Genomic DNA, 21,954 nt, shown 5'->3' on the forward strand with positions numbered 1-21,954 from the left:
CAGGTCCCCTGACTCAGGGGAGTATGATCAGGTCCCGCGACCTCGACTCACATAGACACTCTGGAATGGTTCCATACTTAAAACTTATGCTCTAATAATTAACACTACCGAATTGCAATATTAAATTTAAAATCAACACATTCTACCTTAATCCTCTGTACATGTTATTTGAACAAAGCTATATACAAGCGCAGCCCGTCTCCGGGTGGCCAGCTTAATCCCTGTTTGGGCTGCCACAGGCTGCTCCCTGCGGCGTGGCTGGATTGATTCCAACTTCTCGTCCCTCGCAGCTTATGGCTGCTGGTTGGGGACTTCTGCCTTTTGGATACTCCCTGACTCGGGAGACCACCCTATTCCACTGGAAAGTGGGGGACACTACTTTCTTGGGCTGGGGTACCCGCAGAGACCTCCTAGGGAGTGTCGCTGGTGGGGCTACCCCGGCGAGGATACCCTTAGCTCCAGTCACACTCCTTGCTGGCTGGGGACCTCCTCCTTCGGGTCCCTCCCTTCCCAAATCTGGGCTGGGGACAGGCAATCCCTTTCCACTGGCTGCCGGTGGCTGACAGCCTTCCCCTTCAGGTCTAAAACCTGGTTCAGGCTCCTCCTCAGAGTCCCACAAGAGAGGGGGAATCGCTCGGGCCAAGTTCTGGGGAACTTCCCTCATGCACGCGACTGCACCTGCGTGTGCAGTCTGTGTGTGTATACGCACCGCAGGCTGCGGCTTTCTAATCTCAAGTACAATCCCAGCTGCCTGTTTCCCTGCCCCCAGCTCAAACAACCTGCATTGTTTGATAAAACTGGCAGCCTGCCACTAATCCTGTTCAAAATCCTTTTCCCTCACCAGGGTGGCCGTAAATGTGGAATCTTGGGCTTGGACCATCTATTGGCATCTTTGTCTCTGTCTAGGCCGGGAGCCTAGGTCTAGAGTTGCACTGCTGGCAGTTGGAGAAGCCTAGCCCCGGGCCTGGAAAAACGGTGAAAGGTAGGAGAATTATAGACGTTTGAGAAAAGATTTACAAATTAATTAACTTTTTTTAAAGACAATTTGTGTTTTAAAAGCAACTTCTTTTTTAGCTGGAAATGTAGATTTGAAAAGAAACACGCAGAAAGCGGGAAAAAGAAATGATAAGATTGGAATCAAGATGGCGGCGACTCACCTCAGTTCAGAACAGCCCATGCAGGCACCGATTGGTCGACCGTCAGGTCACCGAAGTGTAGGATTGGTCAATCCTCCCGTCACTCGACTGTAGGAGGGCCTGCCCGCACGCGCCAGGAACCCGGCGTACGATTGGTCGACCTCGACATCACTATTGCTAATAAGCGGATAATGACATGCTAATGAGTGGAATTTTGAACGTTTTTTGGATACCGCTGGCGCGGTTTTGTCCGGCCGAAACGTAAATGCGCTTACGACCGTTTTGGAAAGGTAAGCTTTCTTTTGACGTAACGCACGCGTAGGTACGCTCTATAACTTTCGAGTGCATAGCCGGACAGACGCACACCAGAGGACAGACAGACAGACAGATAGACAGACAGACAGGCAGATAGACAGACAGAAAGACAGATCGATCCGTTTATATATATAGATATATGATATAGGCCGGGGTTATGAACTGAAATTGTTGAACTCTCTTTTGAGTCCAGAGGATTGTAAAGTGCCTAATCGAAAGATGAGCTGCTGTTCCTCAAGCTTACACTGAGCTTCCGTGGAACAATGCAGGAGGCCAAGGATGGTGAGGTCTGAGTGGGTGCAGAGCAGTGAATTAAAGTGACAGGCAACCGGAAGCTCGGGGTCCCCTGTGTTACTCGTATTTGTGCCTTTAATTAAAGTTTGTGCCATCTGACACCCGTTCATGTCCCTTCTTCCTCTGTTGCATAAGAAAGGAGGGGCTGACGTTAACCAGACTGCACTGCGCCTGATATTTGTGAGCTCATCCTTTATCTTGAGTGAGCTGCTTAAGGTGAACCAATCAGCACAGAGGGAGTTCACTGGTCAGATCCCCTGTCTTGACGCAATGCGCACAGTGGTTCCTGTAGTGTAGTGGTTATCACGTTCATTTTACACGCGGCAGGTCCCCGGTTCGAGTCCTGGTGGAAACAATATGTTTAAAGTTGCTGTGAATGAACAACCAAAAGGTTTATTCCAAAGGACAAAGGAAACTGACTGTAAATCTGGAATAGAAACGGAAAAGTAGGAAATGCTCAAGAGGTCAGGCAGTATCTGTGGATAAAGAAACAGAGTGAACGCGTTAAGTTGATGACCCTTCGTTCGAACTGGGAAACGTGAGAGATGTATGCCGAGTTTATTCTCCTGTCAATAGGGCTAAAACGGCTTCGCCCTTATTATTTATTTGTTCTTTATTTCACTTCCCTAATCAGATACCTTTGAGTGAAAGAAAACTGATCCACAGTGAGGCCCATTTCATTTGTTGTTCCCTTTTAAACCTTGGAATCTCTGATGTCCTGAGGTTCAGAAATGTAAATCATTAATCTGCAGGGTGACCATCAGTAAGAAGACTTTTCTGTCTGGATCTGGAAGTGCAGCTCATTTCAGGCTCAAGACTGGCGCTACTCTCGATAGATTTTTGTTGGTTAAGGGTATTGAGGGTTATGGAAATAAAAAGCGTAGATGAAGTGAAGATGCAGATCAGCCCTGAGCTAATTGAATGGTGCAACAGGCTCGAGGGGTTGAATGGCCTCCTACTCTTCCTATGTAGTCGCTGCAATGCAATGCATTCGAGTGCTGAGGGTTTCCGGTGTGTAGTGGTTATCGCATTCTGCTAACACATGAAAACTCAGCGGTTCGAAAGTGGGTAGTTCCAATTTAAAGCCTTTTCTCCATTCAAGTTTAGGAAATATGAAACTGGAATTATTTGCATGGTTGGTTCAGTATAAATAAAATACGCATTGACAGGCGAATTATGCCATTCAAATGGCAGCGTTACAGTGATTCAAATTATTCTCAATGATATTTCCCATATAGGACACAGTTTTGGTTGTGGTACTGTCAGGAGGATTTGGGGAAAGTTGGTTTTGATTTAGGGAATCTCCCCCCACGTGTCGCTAACTTAAGGGGTGAGACTTATTTTACATAAAAATTGAGGCTGGGAATGTTGTCGTTCAGAATGTAGAAGCAGAACAACACAGATAAATAGGAAAACACAAGGTCAGCGGCAGGATTCAAATTGCAGTTTCAATTGGTCCGTCTGGGTGTCCTTTCAATAAGTAATGAAAAAGCGCATCTGTAAAAATGTTCCCACCGTGTTATGATTCAGGAAACTCAGACGGGGGTAGAAATAGAAGAATAAAAGCACATGGATATAGAGAAGAGGAAGAGGGAAGAGGGAATGTACTTTTTCCACGTGAACTAATGCAGAGACTCCTCTGCTGCACCTGGGGCGACCTCCTCAAGCCCAGATACGTTAACGTCCTAACAGCTCATTAACTGTAGGAGTGGGACCGGGCGGCGCTTCAGAAGACAGGTCGAAAAGGCAAAGATACTGTCTCAGTCTCAAGTGCTCTGGTCATCAAGAATAGCCACATACACAACATGGTTTTACAATGGTTACCTGCTCCCTCGGCTAGCTTTGACTAGGCATCTCGGGGTCTGATTTTCGCTTCGGTAGTTGTTAAAATTTCCGAGAAGTCCGCGTTTCAAATCCCAAACGAGCGCTAATTTTGCCACCACTCTTGGACAGGCAGTTGAATTTTTTGCAATCACAATTAAATAACCGATAACCATAATTTACAGATAGAAAGAAAGGCGAAACACACTTCAATAACGCATTTATCCCTTTGTAATTCATGAACTGTTAACCATGTCTCATTTTACACATTGCAGTTTAGGAATATCTTTTAAAATGGTAATTGCTTATGAAAGCAGAAAGCTGTTGAAATTATCGGGACTGATCACTGCACAGAATGAAATCCTAGCAATTGTCATGTTGCCGCCGGGGCTCGAACGGGGGACTTTTCTCATGTGAGTGTAAGGTGCTAGCCGCTACACTACGGAAACCTCAGCTTCACTTCTCACAGAGAATAAAATCAGTAGTGAACAAAATATCCCACGGTGCTCATTTTCAGATTCAACGCAGTCAGCTTTTAGATAAAATGAAATAATTTTTCAGTGAAACGATTTGGAAGTATGTGTTACTCGTATTTGTGCCTTTAATTAAAGTTTGTGGCGTCTGACTCCCGTCCATGTCTCTTCTTCCTCTGTTGAATAAGAAAGAAGTGGCTGACGTTGACCAGACTGCACTGCGTCTGATATCTGTGAGCTCATCCTTTATCTTGAGCGATGCTGCTTAAGGTGAACCAATCAGCACAGAGTGAGTTCACTGGTCAGCTCCACTGTGTTGAAAGTATGCACACTGCGGTTCCCATAGTGTAGTGGTTATCACGTTCGCTTTACAAGTGGTAGGCCTCCGGTACGAGCGGGGGTAAACATTATGTTTAAACTTGATCTGTATGAACATCCCAGCTGTTTCATTACAAATGGTAAAAAAAAATTCTGCAAATGCTGTAAATCTGAAATAGAAACGGAAAATGCTGGAAATTCTCAAGAGGTCAGGCAGTATCTGTGGATGAAGAATCATTGAACGTTTCATGTTCATGACCCTTCGTTTGAACTGGGAAACGTGAGAGATATATGGCGAGTTTATTCTCATACATAGAAACATAGAAGATAGGAGCAGGAGCAGGCCATTCGGCCCCTCGAGCCTGCTCCGCTATTCAATGAGATCATGGCTGAACATTCAAATTCAGTACTCTGTCCCTGCCTTTTCTACATACCCCTTGATCCCTTTAGCCTTAAGAAATATATCTAACTCCTTCTTCAATATATTTAATGAATTGGCCTCTACGGCCTTCTGTGGTAGAGAACTCCATAGGTTCACCACTCTCTGGGTGAAGAAATTCCTCCTCATCTCTGTCCTAAATTGCTTACCCCTTATCCTTAGACTGTGACCCCCGGTTCTGGACTCACCAACCATCGGGAATATCCTCCCCGCATCTAGACTGTCTAGTTCTTTTAGAATTTTATAAGTTTCAATGAGATCCCCTCTCATGCTTCTGAACTTCAACGAGTATAAGCCCAATCGACCCAATCTCTCCTCATACGTCATTCCTGCCATCACATGTATCAGCCTGGTGAATCTTCGCTGCACTCCCTCCATGGCAAGAACATCCTTCCTCAGATAAGGCGACCAAAACTGCACACAGTACTCAAGATGTGGTCTCACCAAAGCCCTGTACAACTGCAGCAAGACATCCTTGTTCCTGTACTCAAAACCTCTTGCTACGAAGGCCAACATATCATTTGCCTTCTTAACCGCCTGCTGCACCTGCATGCTTACCTTCAGCGACTGGTGCACAAGGACACAAAGGTCTCGTTTCACTTCCCCTTCTCCCAATCTATTGCCATTCAGATAATGATCTGCCTTCCTGTTTTTGGCACCAAAGTGGATAACTTCGTATTTATAAACGTTATATTGCAACTGCCATGCTTCTGCCCAATCACCCAACCTGCCCAAATCATACTGGAGTTTTTCGGCATCCTCCTCACAGCACAAACGCCCACCCAGCTTTTTGTCGTCTGCAAACTTGGAGATATTTCATCTAGTTCCCTCGTCTAGATCGTTAATATATATTGTGAATAGCTGGGGTCCAAGGCCTGATCCATGCGGTACCCCACTAGTCCCTGCCTGCCACTCAGAAAAAGACCCATTTATACCAACTCTTTGCTTTCTATCTGCCAACCAGTTCTCTATCCAAGTCAATACCTTGCCCCCAATCCCATGTGCCTTAACTTTACACGCTAATCTCTTATGCATGACCTTATCGAACCCCTTTTGAATATCCAATTGCACCACATCAACTGGTTCTCCCTTATCCATTTTACCAGTTACATCCTCAAAAAATTCCAGTAGATCAGTCAAGCACGAGTTACCTTTTGTATATCCATGTTGACTTTGTATGATCGGGTCACTGTTTTCCAAGTGCTCTGCTATTACATCTTTTATAATGGACTCTAGCATTTTCCCCATTACCGATGTCAGGCTTACCGGCCTGTAATTCCCCGTTTTATCTCTACCACCTTTTTTGGAGAGTTGGGGAAACATTAGCTACCCTCCAGTCTATGGTTACTGTTTCAGAATCTATCGAATTTTGGAAGATGGCCAGCATTGCATCTATTATTTCCAGAGCCACTTCCTTAAGTACCCTAGGATGTAGATTATCAGGCCCTGGGAATTTATCGGCCTTCAATCCCGTCAATTTCCCTAACACCATTTCCCTACAAATACTGATTTCTTTCAGTTCCTCTCTTTCATTAGACATTATGTTGCCCGACATCTCTGGGAGGTAATTTGTGTCCTCCTTTCTGAAGACAGAACCAAAGTATGTGTTTCATTGGACTGCCATTTCTTTGTTCCCCATTATAAATTCCCCTGATTCTGACTGCAAGGGACCTACGCTTGACTTCACCAATCTTAATCTCTTCACATAGTCATAAAAGCTTTTTTTATTTATTTATTTTTTTTATTTATTTTTTAGAAACCCCACAGTGCAGATAGAGGCCATTTCGGCCCATCGAGCCTGCTCTGACACATATCCCACCCGAACCCCGTAACCCCTACACAAACACATATCCCACCCTATCCCTGTAACCCCACGTATTTAATCCCCCTAACACTAAGGGTCAATTTATCATAGCCAATCAACCTAACCCGCACATCTTTGGACTGTGGGAGGAAACCGGAGCACCCGGAGAAAACCCACGCAAATACGGGGAGAATGTGCAAACTTTTACAGTCAGTTTTTATGTCCCGTGCATCCATACTCTCATACCCTATTTCCCCGCTCTTAATTAATCCCTTTGTCCTCTTTTGGTTGAATCCTAAACTGCTCCCAATCCTCAGATTTACTGCTTTTTCTGGCCAATTTATATGTCCTCTCCTTGGATATGATCGAATTCTTCATTAAGATGGAAAATGAAGCAGTTGGCTCAGCGTATAGCATCCTGAATTTAATTAAAGGGAACTACAATTGACTGAGGCACGAGTTGGGTAGGATGGATTAGGGAATGTCACTCAAAGGTTTGCCAGTGGATAGGCAATGGCAAACATTCAAAGACCACATGGACGAACTACAGAATTTGTTCATCACTGTTTGGCATAAAAATAAAACAAAAATGGTGACTCAACCGTGGCTAACAAGAGAAATTAGGGATAGCATAAGATTCAAGGAGAGGACATATAAATTGGCCAGAAAATGCAGTAAACCTGAGGATTGGGAGCAGTTTAGGATTCAACAAAGGAGGACAATGGATTAATTAAGAAAGGAAAAATAGAATATGAGAGTAAGCTTTCAGTGAACATAAAAACTGATGTAAAAGCTTTTATAGATATGTGAAGAGAAAAAGATTGGTGAAGTCAAGCAGAGGTCCCTTGCAGACAGAATCAGGGGTATTTATAATGTGGAACAAAGAAGTGGCAGTCCAATTAAATACATATTTTGGTTCTGTCTTCACAAAGGAGGACACAGATAACCTCCCAGAGACGTCGGGAACATAGGGTCTGATGAAAGGGAGGAACTGAAAGAAATCAGTATTTGTAGGGAAATGGTGTTAGGGAAATTGACGGGATTGAAGGCCGATAAATCCTCAGGGCCTGCTAATATATATCTTAGGGTACTTAAGGAAGTGGCCCTAGAAATATTAGATGCATTGCTAAACATCTTCCAACATTCGATAGAATCTGGAACAGTACCCATGGATTGGAAGGTAGCTAATGTTACCCAACTATTCAAAAAAGGTGGTAGAGAGAAAACGGGGAATTACAGACCTTTAAGCCTGACATCGGTAGTGGGGAAAATGCTAGAGTCCATTGTAAAATATGTAATAGCAGAGCACTTGGAAAACAGTGACAGGATCTGACAAAGTTAAAATGGATTTACAAAAGGTAAATCGTGCTTGACTAATCTACTGGAATTTTTTGAGGATGTAACCAGTAAAATAAATAAGGGAAAACCAGTGGTTGTGGTGCATTTGGACTTTCAGAAGTCTTTCGATAAGGTCCCACATAAGAGATTAGCGTGTAAAGTTAAGGCACATGGGATTGGGGGCAATGTATTGACTTGGATAGAGAGCTGGTTGGCAGATAGAAAGCAAAGAGTTGGAATAAATGTGTCTTTTTCCAAGTGGCAGGCAGGGACTAGTGGGGTACCGCAGGGATCGGGCCTTGGAGCCCAGCTATTCACAATATATATTAATGATCTAGACAAGGGAACTAGATGCAATAACTCCAACTATGCAGAAGACACAAAGCTGGGTGGGCATGTGTGCTGTGAGGAGGATGCCGAGAAACTACAGGATGATTTGGACCGGTTGGGTGATTGGGCAGAAGAAAAGCAGATGCAATATAACGTGGATAAATGTGAGGTTATCTACTTTGGTGGCTAAAACAGGAAGGCAGATTATTATCTGAATGGCAATAGATTGGAAGAAGCGGAAGTGCAACGAGACATGGGGGTCTTTGTGCACCTATCGCTGAAGTTAAGCATGCAGGTGCAACAGGCGGTTAAGAAGGCAAATGGCACGTTGGCCTTCGTAGCGAGAGGGTTTGAGTTCAGGAACAAGGATGTCTTGCTGCAGTTGTATAGGGCCTTGGTGAGACCACATCTTGAGGATTGATGTATGAGGAGATATTGGGACGATTGGGCTTGTACTCGCTGGAGTTTAGAAGAATGAGAGGGGATCTCATTGAAACTTATAAAATTCTGGCAGGGCTGGACAGACTAGATGCAGGGAGGATGTTCCCGATGGTTGGGGAATCCAGAACCAGGGGTCACAATCTAAGGATTAGGGGTCGGCCTTTTAGGACAGAAATGAGGAGGAATTTATTCACCCAGAGCGTGGTGAACCTGTGGACTTCTCTACCACAGGAGGCAGTAGAGGCCAATACATTAAATATATTCAAGAAGGAGTTGGATATATTTCTTCAGGCTAAATGGATCAAGGGGTATGAGGAGAAAGCAGGGACCGGGTACCGAACTTGGATGATCAGCCATGATCGCATTGAATGGCAGAGCAGGCTCGAGGGGCCGAATGGCCTACTACTGCTCCTATCTTCTATGTTTCAATATATATATATGTATATGCATGTGTGTGTTTGTAATTATAATATTTAGAAATTGCTCGGTCATTGAAGTCAATGGCCCCGATACTTACAGGGAAGCGGGGGGGGGGGCGGGTGGAGATGAAAAGAGAGCATAGAACTCAGCTAGGCCGGGTAATTGTTGGTCCTTACGAACTTAACAGCGGGACCTCATTATCTATTTTTCTGCCGTTTCACATCTGGCAATCGGTCAAATTGACATCCTGGCCGGCTGCCGGGCGTGAAAAACCAGTGACCGGAGGTCACAGCCATGGACCGTTGCAGTCGGCCCCTGGCAATCGGGAGGGGGGAAGGTCAGCGAGTGGTGCTTGGAGTGGGAGGAGAGAGAGAACATCGTGGGATGTTGATGCTTGGATGGGTTGGGTCACAATTGGCTGCAGCGAGAGAGATGCCATCGGGGTGGGAGTGGATGGAAGGGATGACAATCTCGGCAGGTGGAGAGAGAGGTCGTGAATGGCAGCGGGGTGGTGATGCACATGCGCTAAAACCCAGAACTTGTGATCTGTCAAGTTTCTGCTTGACGGATCATTCACATTTGTTTGAAATGGACATTCCCTGGTGCAGAGTTGCGCTGTTTGCCCAACTACTGCCTAAGCGACTGCACGTGAAACACTTATGCCTGGTAAGAGCAGACATAACATAACTCCTTTTTTATCAGTGTAAGGGTTTAAATAAATATTAAAACCGAATCATTTAAACATTCCCTTACATTTAAAATTAGTTTAGATTATTTCTGTCCCGTTTAAAAGAAAATTAATTTATTTTTCTAAACATATTACTATTTTAAATGTTTAATTAAATGACATTTTAATTAATTTTGACCATGGGATTATTTATTTGTGTTTCAGTGTTGTGTAATTTTATTTTCAGGGGATTCCTATTCTTCTTGTGGGGATTCTGTAGATAATCAGAATCCCCCTTTCTCATTGGTTGGGCTGGCCCACGAGATCCATGAGATGCTTGCCAGCTGCAATGCACCCCTGGGATACATACGCCTGCCAGCCCAGGACTGAAACAGATGCCAGCTAATGAGGCACCAGGTAGTTGCATACTCTTCTTGGGTCCGGAGGATACACACGCGGGAAACCTCCGACCGCAATTTCCAGCCCACTAGTAATTAAGTACCCGACTCTCCACACGGCTGGGATGTCACAAAACCCGCCACGTGAAAACAGAATTTTGCCACCTTTTTTTCTGTGGCACTCTCCCTCCCCCTCCCACCCCCCATGACCACGCCCATTCCTAGACGCTCTCCGCCCGTCATGGGGGTGTTAACATCGAGGCCAATGGAACTGAATAACGGGCAGTGCGCAGGACGAGCCAAAGAAAGGAGGCTGACCATTTTGAACTACCGCCCGAGGGAATGACTAACCCCACAATGCATATACTGAAGTAAAATCGAATATCTGTACCATGTTCCGTTATAATTCAATTTAAAAAGCAGATATCTGTTGTAACGGACGTGAGAGGCGCTTGCAGAAGCTCCAACACCCGCAGCACATCCTCAGCATAAGGGAGAAAAGGAGACGTAGCGAACCCCGCCTCTGACAAATGACACAGTTCCCTTTTACACCACCCCTGAACAGCACAGCTTCACAGGCGCTGCACACTGATCGGCGGAATGGAAGATGATATCACTTGTGCAGAACTGAAGTTCTCACAAACTTCTTGACAGCAACAACTTCCAGCACCTCCGCCCAGCAATGCAGGTACAGGAGCCGTTTGTTCAGTATATAACAACGTAGATTTAAGGTAACCAGGCAGTTATTGTAGTCGCTCTGTGATGGTGTGCCAACAGGTACGACCCATTATAATTATCACCTTTGAAATTTGTGTCAGTTTAACTCGTAGATACTTGGAAGTTTCGGAGTGGCACTGAAGCCATACAGCCCACAGGGGTTCCAGCTAGGAAGCCTGATTCACTCAGCGTTTGCTGATCCGGAACATGGTCCTGACAGCAGCCACTTAAGGATCCGTGAGTTCTCTTTTTAAGGAGGAATGTCAGCGAGAATTGGATCTGCAGATTGTCACCCAGTTACTCTGGCCGGAATCACTGCGCGAGAGGTTCTAGTGGGAGTTGCATTGGAAGGGATCACCCCGTGCTTAAATATCCTGTGAACTGACCGGCTCCTACACGAAGAATGAGAGCTCGGGCCAGCGACCAGAAATGTGACCGATATCAGTAAGCAATGTTATTGATCTGAGCAGAACTAGGTTTATTTTGAAAGAGGGGGTGGTGCAGTATTAATAACACATAATGGAATTTTCTATATGCAAACGTTTTTATGTGTATTGTAACTCAGTCTGGCACTACATCGCAAGCAGTGTAATTTCTCAGTGAGCCAAAGTACACTGCTGTCCCCCGACAGTCTACCACGGCAGTTGTTCATTTCTGCACTGCCCGAAACAGCAGCAGGAGCCTTTGGTGATTGAAGTAAATCTCATCTTGTTGAACATCTTGTTTTTGAACGTTATTTATGCATGGACCCTAGCTATTGTGCCACTGCTGTGTCCATTAACCGTTATGATCTACAGTAAGTTCCTGATCTTGATTACATGTTCATCGTTTAGAGCAGATATTTCCTGTTGATCTGGGGAACATTCGGATGTCGCAACATTTTTACTGTGCATGTTTTATTTTTCTCCACCAACTACTTAATTCACAATTGGTTCATTAACAAACATATTTTTCCAATTAAAATTAAAAGCATTTAAGCCCCTTTATTATCCAGTAAATGCATTGTCTGAAATAATACTGAAAAATACAGGTTACAAGTTGAACCACACAAGAAAGAAATGGAACTAGGCAAATAAGTAGGTGCCACAGGCAGATGGAAAGATGTACAACACAGGTGAGAAAGTGCACTAGCCAAGAGAGAAGCTGAAATGATAAGGTAAGGAAGAAAAGTGTATAGAGAATTAAACCGATCAGAAGGCAAACTGGACAGGAACCGTCATCTAGACAGGAGACACAGTGACATAGACAGCTGACATGGTGACACAAACAGATGACGAGATTTGATGGACCAGTGACATTGTGAACCAGTCATGTAACACAGTTACCTAGACAGGCGCTGCAGTCACCAAGACCAGTAATAAAACTACTCCTGCTCCTCTCTTCTATGTCTCTAGAGCTATGACACAGTGGCCTAGGCAGGTGAAATATTGACCTAGAATTATGCACAGTGACCTAGGCAGGAAAAACAGTGACCTAGACATGTGCACAGTGACATAGGAAGGTGACACAGTGACCTAGGAAGGTGAAACAGTGAACTAGGCAGGTGAAGCAATGACCTAGGCAGGTGACAGAGTGACCTAGAATTGTGCAATGTGACTTAGGCAGGTGACATATTGATCCAGGCAGGTGAAACAGTGAGCTAGGCAGGTGACACAGTGATCCAAAATTGTGCACAGTGACCTAGGCAGGTGACATAGTGGCCTAGGCAGGCAAAACCGTGACCCAGGCATGTGACACAGCGACCTAGACCTGTACACAGTGATCTAGGCAGGTGAAACTGTGACCTAGGTAGATGAGAAAGTGATCTAGACCTGTGCACATTGAACTAGACAGGTAAAACTGTGACTTAGGCAGTTGACATAATGAACAATACCTGTGCACAGTGATCTAGGCAGGTGACAGTGTGATCTAGGCAGGTGAATCAGTGACCTGTGCAGGTGACACATTGAACTAGGCCTGTGCACAGTGAACTAGGCAGGTGAAATAATGACCTAGGTAGGTGAAACCGTGACTAGGCAGATGACACAATGACCTAGGCAGGTGACATAGTGATCGAGGCCAGTGCACGGTGAACTAGGCAGGTGACACAGTGACCTAGGAAGGTGAAACAGTGAGCTAGGTAGGTGAAAGAGTGCCCTAGGTAGGTGAAACAGTGATCTAGGCAGGTGACACAGTGACCTAGGCAGGTGACATAGTGATCGAGACCTGTGCACGGTGACATAGGCAGGTGACACAGTGACCTAGGAAGGTGACATAGTGATCGAGACCTGTGCACGGTGAACTAGGCAGGTGACACAGTGACCTAGGAAGGTGAACCAGTGACCTAGGCAGATGCCATGGTGACTTAGACTTGTGCACAGTGACGAACACAGGTGAAACAATGACCTACACAGGTGACACAGTGACGTGGAATTGTGCACAGTCACCTGGACAGGTGACATAATGAACTTGTCAGGAGAAACTGTGACCTAGGCAGGTGACACAGAGACCTAGACCTGTGCAACTTGATCTAGGCAGGTGAAACAGTGACCTAGGTAGGTGACATAGTGATCTAGACCAGTGCACAGTGATCTAGGCAGGTGACATAGTGACCTAGGAAGGTGAAACTGTGATCTAGGCAGATGACACAGTGACCTAGGAAGGTGAAACAGTGACCTAAGCAGGTGAGACGGTGACCTAAACTTGCGCACAGTGTCGTAGGCAGGTGAAACAATGACCTTGGCAGATGACACAGTGACCTAGAATTGTGCACCGTGACCTAGATTTGTGCCCAGTGACCTAGGCAGATGAAACAGTGACCTAGGCAGGTGACGTAGATTTGTGCAGAATGACCTAGGCAGAGGAAAACGCGAGCTAGGCAGGTGAAAAAGTGACCTAGCTTCGTGCACAGTGACCTTGGCAGCTGAAACTGTGACCTAGGCTGGTGACGCAGTGAACTAGACCTGTGCACAGAGATCTTGGCAGAAGAAATAATGGACTAGGCAGGTGACATAGTGACCTAAAATTGTGCAAAATAACCTAGGCAGATGAAACAGTGACCTAGGCTTGTGCACAGTGAACTAGGCAGAAGAAACAGTGACATAGGCAGGTTACATAGTGAGCTAGACCTGTGCACAGTAAGCAAGCAGATGAAATAGTGACCTAGGCAGGTGACCCAGTGAGCTAGGCTTGTGCACAGTGACATAGGGAGAAGAAACTGTGACCTAGGCAGGTTACATAATGAGCTAGACCTGTGCACAGTAATCTAGGCAGATGAAATAGTGACCTAGGCAGGTGACCCAGTGAGCTAGGCTTGTGCACAGTGACCTAGGGAGGAGAAACTGTGACCTAGGCAGGTGACATAATGATCTAGACCTGTGCACAGTGACGTAGGCAGGTGAAACAGTGATCTAGGCAGGTGATATAGTGACATTGACCTGTGCACAGTGATCTAGGCAGATGAAACAGTGAGCTAGGCAGGTGACCTAGTGACCTAGACCTGAGCACAGTGACCTAGGCTTATGAAACAGTGACCTAGGCAGATGAAACAGTGACCTAGGTAAGTGTCACAGTGACCTAGATTATGGCACAGTGACCTCGTCAGGTGAAACAGTGACATAGGCAGGTTACATAGTGAGCTAGACCTGTATACAGTGACCTAGGCAGGTGAAACAGTCACCTAGGCAGGTGATATAGTGACCTAGAGCTGTGTACTGTTACTAAGGCATGTGAAACAGTGACCTAGGCAGGGGACATAGTGACATTGACCTGTGCACAGTGACCTAGACAGTTGAAACTGGGACCTAGGCAAGGGACATAGTGAACTAGACCTGTGCAAAGTGACCTAGGCAGATGACACAGTGACTTAGGTAGGTGATACAATGTCCTCGGCAGAGTCTCCTAGGCAGCTGAAACAGTGACCTAGGCAGGTGACATTGTGACCTAGACCTGTGCACAGTTACCAAGGCAGGAGAAACCGTGACCTAGGCAGCTGTCACAGTGACCTAGACTTTTGCACAGTGACCTCTTCAGGTGAAACTGAACTAGGCAGGTGACATAGTGTGCTAGACCTGTGCACAGTGACCTAGGGAGGTAAAACAGTGATATAGGCAGGTGACACAGTGAAATAGACATGGGCACAGTGACCTAGGCAGATGATACAGTGATCTAGGCAGGTGACATAGTGACCTAGACCTGAGCACATTGACCTAGGCTTATGAAACCATGACCTAGGCAGATGAAACAGTGACCTAGACCTGTGCACAGTGAACTAGGCAGGTGCTACAGTGATCTAAATTTGTGCACAGTGACCTAGGCAGGTGAAACAGTGACCTAGGCATGTGACATTGTGATCTAGACCTGTGCATAGTGCCCTAGGCAGGTGACACAGTTACCTAGGCAGGTGATATAGTGATCTAGACCTGTTCATCATGCCCTAGGTAGTTGACACAGTTACCTAGGCAGGAGATATAGTGATCTAGACCTGTGCATAGTGCCCTAAGCAGGTGACACAGTTACCTAGGCAGCTGACCTAGTACTCTAGATCTGGGTGCAATGTCCTAGGCAGGTGCCACAGTGACCTAGGCAGGTGCGATGATGAAATAACATTTGATTGTGGGATGTACACAGATGAGAAGGTGATTCATACATGTGTCAAGATGAACTTGGTGGGTGCTAACATGAGATTGAAATGTGTGAAGGTGGATTAAACAAGTGCAAAAGTGAACAAGACAGAATTGATGGTGAACTAGATTAACTAAGAGTGAACTTTGACTGGTGAGTAGGTGAACTACACAGCTGAGACAATACAGCAGGTGAACTGCATAATGTTTCTAGCATATACATTCAGAGATTTGTTTGGTTATCATAAGTTTCCAAGTCTCATGATCCTTGGCTTTCATCGTGGTGGAGAAGGTCAGATTATTCTGGGGCCTGAGGCCAACTATAACGGTGAGAGAGCCAGGTTCTTCTGCTTCTTATAGTTATCATTTCCAGGCCATCAAACCACGGGTTACCAGTTACCAGTATCTTGGAGATGCTGTGCCGATAAGCCTGGTCACGTGCCCTTAAAGGCTGTCAGGTCATCATTTTGACCTGAACATTTGTGACCGAAAATGGTGGATGCAGCAGTGACGCTCCTGAAACACTGGATCATTTTTGGCCTGGTGTGATTGCGAGGCAGTTCATGTCTCTAATGTATCCAGGAGAAATGGAGTGATGCAAGTCTTTTAAAGGCGCAGCTTTGTTGGAAGCAAACAATGCGATGACCATATCCTCTTGTCCATGGGCATCATTACCTGGCACCTCAGGGTACTTTGGTATCGTACTTCTGGGATGCTTGTACATAACACATGGTTCAGTAATGCTAGATATATAAACCCCTTCAACCATTCCACAGTTGTACCTGAAATCTCTAGATAACACGGATGCGGGATAAAAGCGAAGAGTGAATGGATCATTGTCTTCTTTTTGTTTACTGCTATGCCTAAAGCGCCAATTATAAAGTGAACTGCATGAGGGAAAAGTTGAACTAGGCAACTGAGAACGTGATCTTGTCTGGTAAGAACCTGAACGACACACGTGATAAGGATGAATAGCAGATGAAAAAGATGAACAAAATAAGAGAAACGTATAAGAGACAAGTTAAAAGCTAAACTAAGCAGGTTAGGTGGTGAACTGATAGTTGAGTTTGTGAAGTGTTGAGGTAAGAGGACAAACTGAACGGGTAATAGGTGAAATACCAGTTGAGAAAGTAAAGGAGCCAAGAGCAATAGTGAGCAGGGCAGTTGGGAAGGTAGCGTTGTGGTTATAGCACTGAGCTAGCAGCCCAGAGACCAAGAATTGAAATAGCACCATTATAATCTGTTTGAACTCAATTCAATAAAGCTGCTAATTCATGCACTAGTTCAGGAGCAAGTAGCCGTGGTAGCTTCCAGGCTGCCATAACAAAAAATTGCTTTACGAGGGAGAAGGAGGCCTATATATGTGAGATATTGAACTATGAAACTGAGAAGATAATTTGAGTGGCAGGTGTAGTGTATGTGCCTTTAAGAGCCCCAGGTGTGCTGTGGTGCCGGTGATTGCCACTCGGGCTATATAAGCCTGTGTATTGTGTATATCCGTTAGAACCCCCCCCAGACTTTGCTTAGTAAATACCTATGAACCAACTCCTGTCTTCAGTGTCTTTATCAACACACGGATACTATATTGGCGATGAAGTGGAAACGGACTTACCTGCAATTCGGCAGCACCTCAAGGACATCGATTCCTTGGGCGTCCTGAAGACTCAAGGAAGTGAGAGAAGCTGTGGTTTCACCAGCTGGCCAAGCTGGTGGCAGGTACTGCGCTAAATCCTTCCTGGGCGTCAGGCTGGGGCTCCAGCGGCTGGCTCTACAGCTGAGACAGGCAGCGAAATTGGAGGCAAGCAATAACGGACTGGGAGGGAGCACTCGGGAGATGGCCGGCGCGGCAAGCAGGTCAGCGTTCAGACCTGGACAAAAACTCCGGCGGGAGCGAGTCTCCAACAGTAAATTAAAAAAAACAAACGGAAACCGCAGTAAGCAGCGTTGTCATCGGCAGCAGCGGCGGGAAAGCGCGGGAAGCACCATATCTTTTCTACAGAAAAGAAAGAAAAGCGCGGGAAGCGCCATATCTTTTCTAAGATGCCTAATTCTGGCAATATTGATGTTTTTGATAACGAGATAGAGGATGGGACCACATATGTGGAAAGAGTGGAGGTATATTGCACCGCAAATGGAATAGAAGATGATAAAAAAGCTTCAGTGCTTCTGGATCTAATGGGTGCAAAGACATACAAGCTGTAACGAAACTTAATCACTCCAGCCGAACTGATGGACAAGAATTTTGAGGAGATTGTTGATACCCTACACTGCCAATTCGAGGCAGGGCTGGCAGATTCTCTGCGAGACAAATTCATCTGCGATTCCCTAAGTGTAGAAACACAAAAAAAGCTATCTTCTGAGAAAAATTTAACACTGGACAAGGCTTTCAGTGCAATAGGAGCTGCAGAGATACAGCAAAGGCCACAGGACTTCGGCACCCATGAAATGACACAGGGTTTCGAGAGATGCTATCACTGCGGCAGATCCACCCATGACCAGAGGGACTGCTGGTTCAAGGAAAAAGCATGCAGGCGATGCGGAAAGATGGGACACATTCCACGTGTGTGCCGATCTGGAAACAAAAAAATCCACTAACAGGAAAAGAATCAATAAGGAAAAGCACAGAAAGGTACAAATGATGACGGACAGTAGCTCCGAAGACCAGAAGAGCGATAACGACTCCGGGAACCAGAGACTAAGCTCTCTCAAATTATATAATGTGATTGCCAAAGAAGATTACCAGACCATTTGGGTTACCCTCGCAATAGCAGGGTCCCCAGTTAAAATGGAGCTGGATACAGGATCAGCTCTGACCATCATAAATCGACGGGATTACGAGCGGCTATTTCTGCATATACCTTTAAAAGACACATCCATTATCTTGAAAACATATACGGGGCAGAAAGCATACCCCAAAGGAAAAATAAGGGTGCCTGTTGTATACAACGGCAAGGAAATACAGAAGTTGTATTTATACGTTCTACAAGATGGTGGTCCACCGCTGTTGGGACGTGAATGGATCAGAAAAATTACGTTTAGACTGGCACTCCATTCAGGCACTGACGGTGACCAGTAAGGAAAGGAATGATGATGACGTCATACCTGAACGATTAAAAGACATCTTGGCCAACGCCAAGGAAGTGTTTCAAGAGAAACTAGAAACCTTGAAAGGCATCACCGCCTCAATAAAAGTGGAAGATGCAGCAATTCCCAAGTTTTTTAAGGCATACGCCATACGCAATTCGTCCAGCAGTCGAGGCAGAGCTGGAGAATTTGGAAAAGGCAGGCGTATTATCTAAAATAGATTGGAGCGAGTGGGCAACACCCATCATCCCAGTCATGAAGAAAGCATTGAAGAATGATAAATCTGAAGAACAGAGAATAATTCGCATCTGTGGAGACTTCAAGGTGACTGTAAACCCGGTCCTTCACACGGTACAGTATCCTCTTCCGAGGATAGAAGATATTTTCGCCTCACTATCCGGAGGGAAACGTTTCACCAAAATTGACTTGGCACAGGCATATCTACAGATGGAGGTTGAAGAGGCCTCTAAAAATATCTCACGATAAATACACACAAAGGTCTGTACCAGTACAATCGACTGGTTTTCAGAGTAGCATCCACTCCAGCTATCTGGCAAAGAGCTATGGAGCAAGTCCTCCAAGGGATTCCGGGGACTCAATGCTACCTAGACGACATCCTTGTAACAGAAGAAAACGACAACGAGCACCTTACCAACTTAGAGCAGGTGCTCACTAGGCTGAGAGAACGGGGCCTACGAGCAAATCGCCCCAAGTGCGAATTTTTCCGAAATCAAATATCATATTGTGGCCACATAATAAATAATGAAGGGTTGAATAAGTCACCTGAAAAAATTGAGGCGGTCATAAAGGCCCCAGCACCTGAAAATGTTTCACAATTAAGGTCGTTCCTGAGATTAATAAATTACTATCATAAATTTTTACCGAACTTATCAACTCTTCTACACCCTCTTAATGAATTGCTACAAACAGGAGTAATTTGGAAATGGAACGAAGACTGTAAACGTGCCTTCCATAAATGCAAAGACTTAATCAAGTCCAAAGAAGTTTTGGCTCATTACAACCCAGCACTGCCAATCAGACTCGTGTGCGATGCATCCCCTTACGGCATAGGAGCAGTATTATGGCATAAATTCCCTGATGGCTCGGAACGGCTGATAGCATTTGCGTCACGCTCATTGAACTCAGCTGAGCGTAACTATGCCCAAATCGACAGGGAAGCACGCAGCCTGGTATGGGGAGTAAAGAAATTCAACCATTACCTACACGGACAAAAATTTACCTTGTTGACTGACCATCAACCCCTCATCTCCATATTCAACCCTAAAAAGGGTGTTCCCATTGAGACAGCGCAAAGGCTACAGAGGTGGTCCCTTTTTCTAGGGGCACACCAATACAACATAGAATACAAAGGGTCAAAACATCATGGGAATGCTGATGGTTTATCGCGCCTACCGTTGCCAATGGTAGAAGAGGCACCTACAGTAGACCCAATGGAGCTGTTCCACTGTACCATAGTGGAATGTCTACCAGTAACAAATTCTGCCATTGAAAGGGAAATGAGAAATGACCCGACTCTTTCACGGGTCTACGATGTAACAGTGAAGGGATGGCCAGCAAATGGCGAACCACTGTTGCCAGCATGCTCGCAAAGAAGAGAACAGCTGTCAGTGTGCCGAGGAACCTTGATGTGTGGATCCAGAGTGGTGATTCCACCCAAACTCCAGGATAAAGTGCTAAAGGAGCTTCACGAGGGGCATCTGGGTGGAGTGAAAATGAAGAACCTAGCCAGGGCGTTTGTAGAGTGGCCAGGTATCGCTGGAGACATCGAAGAAATGACCAAGAGCTGCCTGGGATGCCAGAAGGTCCAAAACGCTCCACCACAAGCCCCTCTACATCCATGGGAGTGGCCCTCATCTTCCTGGCAAAGGGTACACATCGACTTTGCTGGTCCATTTATGGACTCAATGTTCTTAATCGCGATTGATGCACACTCCAAGTGGCCGGAGGTAATAAAGATGTCCTCCACCACCACGGAAAAAACCATCACAGTATTAAGGACCACATTTGCCAGGAATGGGCTGCCAGAACAGATCTGTTCTGATAATGGACCGCAATTTGTGCCCGAAGAATTCAGAAAGTTCTTAAAAAACAATGGGGTTAAGCACTACACGTCCACCCCATACCATCCCGCCACCAATGGATTGGCTGAAAGGTTTGTCCAGACCTTCAAGAAGGCCATAAAGGCCATGGGTAATGAAGACACAAAACTTCAGCACAAGGTGGATTACTTCTTATTCGCATACAGGAATGCAACACATATGGTTACCAACCAAACTCCGACCATGATGTTCTTCAATAGAAACCTAAGATGCCGGCTGGATTTGGTCAAGCCCAACATCAGAAGGGACGTGGAGAACCGGCAGTTTCAAGGCATGAATGAAAGGCAAACTAGAATCTTCCAGATAGGTCAACAAGTTTTGGCCCGGAACTACCGTACCGAGAAATGGCAGCCTGGAACAATCTGCACACGACTAGGACCACTGATGTATACCGTGGACATCGGAGAAAGCATAATAAGGCACCATGCTGACCAACTCATAAAGTCATCCGAAAAGGGACAACCTACACCACCACTCTATACATCTAACGATGAAGTAGAGATACCCATATCTACCTCCAATCCGGTGATACTGGAACCCGATGAACACGACACTGGCATTCAAGCCGAATCAGCCTTGCCAGAAGAACCTACTACACCACCAGAAACCACTACGTTATCCAGACCGAGTCAGGAAGCCTCCTGAGAGACTGACTTATAATTAATTAACTACAGCAATGTATATTATTTTGCTTATAATATGTAATTAATAATTACTTAAAATATGATGTACTGGTTAGCTAAAAGGGGAGGAATTGTAGTGTATGTGCCTTTAAGAGCCCCAGGTGTGCTGTGGTGCCGGTGATTGACACTCGGGCTATATAAGCCTGTGTATTGTGTATATCCGTTAGAACCCCCCCCCCCAGACTTTGCTTAGTAAATACCTATGAACCAGTGTCTTTATCAACACACGGACACTACAGCAGGATCCAGAACAGAATAGGTGAGAAAGTGAATTACATTGATGGGCCGTAGAACTAGACAAGTGAGGAGGCGATCTCCGTAGACAAGTGATAATGTGAGATACACAGATGAGCGGATTGGAGTATACAAGGGAAAAGTTACGTAGTTAAGTGAGATGATGAACTGCTAAGCTGATAACGTGAGTCATACATGTTCAGAAGGTGAAGTAGATGAGTGAGAACATGAAGTAGAGAGCTGAGAAAGTGAACTGGCCAGGACAGAAAGTGAACTGCAGAGCCAAACATTACAACTCCACAGATGAGAAAGTGAAATGGA

The 21,954-nt window shown here is 45.5% G+C and overlaps 1 pseudogene; it reads left to right on the top strand.

The window, feature by feature from the left end:
• The first annotated feature begins 10,794 nt into the window (after window positions 1-10,794).
• The window catches only part of LOC147089984 (CD209 antigen-like protein C), a 38,672-nt pseudogene continuing 27,512 nt past the window's right edge, over window positions 10,795-21,954 (top strand).

The sequence above is a fragment of the Somniosus microcephalus genome, unplaced genomic scaffold (genome assembly GCF_052327205.1).
Source record: "Somniosus microcephalus isolate GS21.2 unplaced genomic scaffold, FLI_Smic_1.0 unresolved_chr4, whole genome shotgun sequence".
Lineage (NCBI taxonomy): Eukaryota > Metazoa > Chordata > Chondrichthyes > Squaliformes > Somniosidae > Somniosus > Somniosus microcephalus.